The sequence below is a fragment of the Rhinolophus sinicus genome, chromosome 1, assembly GCF_057876585.1.
Source record: "Rhinolophus sinicus isolate RSI-liver-muscle chromosome 1, RSI-T2T, whole genome shotgun sequence".
NCBI lineage: Eukaryota > Metazoa > Chordata > Mammalia > Chiroptera > Rhinolophidae > Rhinolophus > Rhinolophus sinicus.
Genome location: NC_142501.1, coordinates 94,405,774 through 94,410,553, shown reverse-complemented (window position 1 = coordinate 94,410,553; position 4,780 = coordinate 94,405,774). Strand labels below are relative to the sequence as shown.

General features: G+C 38.5%; 1 long non-coding RNA gene across 1 annotated transcript; it reads left to right on the top strand.

Moving 5' to 3' along the window:
• Nucleotides 1-1,015: 1,015 nt before the first annotated feature.
• LOC148759133 (uncharacterized) lies at nucleotides 1,016-2,391 on the top strand. The gene is made up of 2 exons (XR_016022844.1): nucleotides 1,016-1,054; nucleotides 1,704-2,391. It is a non-coding gene; the product is annotated as an uncharacterized LOC148759133 (long non-coding RNA).
• The last annotated feature ends 2,389 nt before the right edge of the window (nucleotides 2,392-4,780 follow it).

Here is a 4,780-nt window from a genome sequence, read left to right as displayed (position 1 = left end):
TTTTGAAAGTGTAGCATCAACTGATGGCTCTCATTTAGGAAAGTGGAGACTTGTGCTTTTGCTTAAAGAGATTTTTAGGGACAGAGATTGTTCCACAGATATTCCTATAATCTAGTGGACATTAATTATGGCTTCCCCGTAATAAACAATAAGAAACAAGCGTATAACTTAGGCATTCTGAATTTTGTCAGTAAATAGTAGTAAATGTTAAAAATGAAATAAAGCAAAATGAAATACTCTAGAAGAGCTTGCTTACCATTTGAAAGAACCAAAGGTTAATCTTTTTGTAAAGCCTACGGCACTCATTTGTAATACGAGTCATTTTCTGAGCTTCTCCGTTTTTGTAAGCATTATGTAGAATTTTGTCCACTTAAGTGAAACTTACTATTTCATATTTTATAAAAAAGATAAAGAACAGCATTCTTGGATCTGAGGTCATGTGAAAGCTCCAACTGAAGTCAGGGAGAATTGCACACTTCTGCATCATTGTCATACTTGTGGTTTATGACCATGGACCAGGGCAGAGGCAGGCACCCTCACTTCCTGTCCATGAATCACAGTGCTCCTGACTTTTGGGCAGAGTGGTAACTGTGGGGAAGATGGTCAAACAGCCCGTTCATTAATGAGTGCCCAGGAGGGCTGCACTTTAGTCTGTTTTTGCTTCTAGTTTACCTCTGGGCCTCTCCACCAAGACACCTGTAGAAATGGTTCTGTGCAGAGTTTAATGAATTTTCATATGCACCCCATATTGGTGACTTAATTTTAAAAAATGGAACTGAATAATAGTATTCATTAATAGTGACCCATTCAGGACTCCCTTCACAACTGCTCACATAAAATGTTAAACCAAAGTTTTACATGCTTTTCAGTGTTATCCTGTTGCACATTAAAAATCCATATTCCATTGGTACTTGTGGTCTCTTCTGTTTTTCTACAGCCTATTAACCAGTTATTAAATAAGACTTACCAGGTCTGCCCTCAATGATCTGCCATTGAAAGAACATAGACGGAGACAGCTGCGTTGGACTGCAGGAGAAGATGGCGGTCTCCACAGGTCCCTGTTCGGGTGCCACTTGTCACGGCCCACGCGACTAGGAGGGCTCTGCCTGAGGGGAAAGAGTGAGGAGATTGAGAAAAGACACAGAGACAGGAAAGCTGGGATCCGGAGGTCCACCGTCCACGGATGGCGGAGCAGTGGCGCGGTTTTTATTATTTACAGTTTTATACTGTCTTAGAACAATAGTCTACACAAGTAAATATTAGCAGAACAAGAGTTAAAGTTCCTCGTAATTTTCGCTTGTTGGAAGAACTTGAAGAAGGACAAAAAGGAGTAGGCGATGGTACGGTTAGCTGGGGCCTTGAAGATGATGAAGATATGACACTTACAAGGTGGACAGGCATGATTATTGGGCCACCAAGGACAAATTATGAAAACAGACTATATAGCCTGAAAGTAGAATGTGGACCTAAATACCCAGAAGCTCCTCCATCAGTTAGATTTGTAACCAAAATTAATATGAATGGAATAAATAATTCCAGTGGAATGGACCCATCAGCTCCAAGTCAAGTAGTTGTTTCAATCTGGTTGTGGAGGGCTCAGCTCACAGTGGTGTATGTGTGGATGGAACCGGCAACCTTGTTGTTGAGAGCACCGTGCTCTAACCAACTGAGCTAACTGGCCGCCCTATAGCTTTCATTTTTAGGTGGATGCACGGAGCATACCAGTGTTAACAAAATGGCAAAATTCATATAGCATTAAAGTTGTACTCCAAGAGCTAAGACGTCTAATGATGTCCAAAGAAAATATGAAGCTTCCACAACCACCAGAAGGACAAACATACAATTAATTTTTGGATCTCAAACTTGTCTTAAATCAACAGTCTTCTACTCATGTTAATGTATTGATTAAATACCACAATGCAAAATACCCACACATTAAGTAAAAGAATTCCAGCTGGTAAACATGACTGGAACATTTGTAAGAATGTATTTAATATATATGCACCTATTATGTTTTCAGATAACAGGAAAAATGCAGCACAATTTTTTTTTAAGGCATTGTCATTTAAACATAAACCTGGAGTATTCAAAATAGAATTAAGGCTTACAAGAGAAAAGTATGGTGAGAAGTGTCAGATAGCTGTGGAAGCATGTGTATTTCTAAAAAGTAAAAAGCTCAAGAAAGAAAAGGAAATGGCATGCTTTATCCCTCTCTCTTAGGGAAACAGTTTTCATTTTAAATTGTCTAGTAAAGTAACAGGTACAATGAATATTGTCACAGATTGTTTTAATTTTTGAAGTGGTGTGGGTGCTGACTACTAGTATCAAAAGTATGTCCAGAATTGTTTTGATACCTGTATTTATAATAAAAAAAATGTTGTGGGGAAGGTCGATGAATTTCTGTTAAGAGATGTTCCTTGTGTTACATGTAACAGACATGGTAAATATTTGTTTACAGTCTTTGTTTGACAAACCATGCATTTAAGTTTAAATGAAATCAACAAAAAGGAAATAGGTGTATGGATATGTGATTTTGAGATTAAAGTTAGTCTTAAAATGTAAATAAAACATGGATCGTGTCCTCAGAAAGTGTGCCATTTCTATTATATTGATGTGGTATATGTACAGTATCTTGCTATCAAAAATTGGAATTATTGTAGCTTTTCATCCATACACACCTTTTATTATTTGTCCTATTTTGTATACTTCTTGTAATTGGAATTTGCAGAGTATTTCAGAGAACAAATTACCTGATTATTTTAAGTTTCTTTGGTGAAGGAGGAATTCCAGGTATTATATTTTGACTTTGATTTCACTAGGAATATATTAAAAATATGTTGGAATTCTAGCAATTTTTATAGAATTATAATTGCAAATCATCCAAATATATAAAAAAAAGAAAGAACATAGACGGGAAATGATTCCAACCTCTTATGCTTGTATATTTTTTTCTTTAAAGTTCTTCTTTTGCTGAAGGACTGAAAATAGTGACAATGAGCTAAAATGATTTTGTTTCACTTGTTTATTTTGGTTTATAAGCTAGCACCAAGAACAAGATTGCAAAACAACCTGACCAGAGTCACCAACTTGTCATCAATAGCTCACAACACAACTCAAGCTTGAGCCTTGAAAACATGAATCTTGCTCAAGGTTAACCAGAGCCTTTGTCTTGGATCACAGTCAGAAGTTACGGTGGTAGGTAGACAGAGTTAATGATGGTTGTAGATAGAATTCAGGATTAAATGAAAGGCTTGTAAAGTTAGTGTAGCAGGTAGTATTTTCTAAGTGACTACAATAATATGCTGGTCCTACATGCTCTCACAATGTGACTTCAGCATGCCTCCCAAGGAAAGCTGAGGTTTATGTCCTCTCTCCTTGAATTTGGGTGGGGGCTGTGACTGCTCCAGCTAATAGAGTATGGCAGAAGTGATGCTAGGTGACAGATACAACTTCTGCCTGTCTTGCTGTTTTGGGCCATTGCTCTGGAGAAGCCCCTACAGAGCGATGGCATAGAGAGGGGCTGAAGCCTCCAGCTTCCAGCCAGCACCTTCCACCAGGCAAAAATGAATGATTCCAGATGATTCCAGCTCCCAGCAATGCCCCAGACCTTGTGGAGTCATCTCTGCTGTGCGCTGTCTAAATTCTTTGAACATAATAAAAGGTTATTTTGTGCCAGTAAATTTTGTGATACTTTGTTACGCAGCCCTAGTAACAGGTATAGTGAAAAAATATAGGCACAATTTTGTTCATTGATTAAAATGTATTTAAAATGTTCAAGTGGGCCAAAATCAAAATGCTTACAGTGCTACTGACATTCACTCATCCATCCCCCTATTGACAGTTTCTGTTGGTGTCCACTGTGAGTCAGACACTATTACTGGTGCTGAAAATACAGACTAAAAAGACCCAGGTCCTGCCCTCAGGAAATGACAAGCTTTGAGGGGAAAAGAGGCAAGTAGACCCTGAAACACAAAATATGCCAGGTGTGGCTGGTGCAGAGGAGGGAGCAGCCTGGGATGCAAGGGCTGGACCTCCCTGCATGTGCTGGCTGCTCCCAGGGCATGTTTCCATCCCTGTGTGTGGTTCCATTAAGATCACTGTAGAGGTGAGTAACCAATACCCAAATACATCAAATTGTTTGGGGCAGGGCAGCAGCCATATACGTAGAATAGTTTAGAACCTTGGAGTTTAAAAGACCTTTCTAATTATGACTCAAAATCCAGAATCCATAAAAGAAAAGATTTGCTATGTAAAAAACAAAACTTCTACATGATTAATAAAAACACTAAGTAATGTCAAATGAAAATTTAAAATATTACTCTAGTATACAGAGAGATCTAAGAGTTAAGTAGTAAAAGCCTCAGAAAAATAAACAATGATATAAAGACATTCATTTGGAAAAAAATTAAATGACCTTCAAATCAATGAAAACGTGTTTGACCTCACTCATAGTAAGAAAAATTCTAATTAAAACTCTGCTGACATACACTATCTGAACTATCACACTGGCAAAAATCCAAAAGTTTGACAATATTTTTTGCTGAAGCTGTGGGGAAACAGGCATTCTCATATGTGTGTGTGGATCTGTAAGTTCAAAAGATTCAACCCCCAAGTGCTGTCTATGGGATAAGAAAAGGAACCTCTGAGGGTAAATAGGAAGGCAGTTCAGAGGAGAAGAGAAGAATGAGCTGCCATGGAGCCAGGGAGACGCCAGCGGGGTGTGCAGTCAGGACAGGGGAGTGTCAGGGCAGATGAGTCAGCCAGCCTTAACCATGGACTC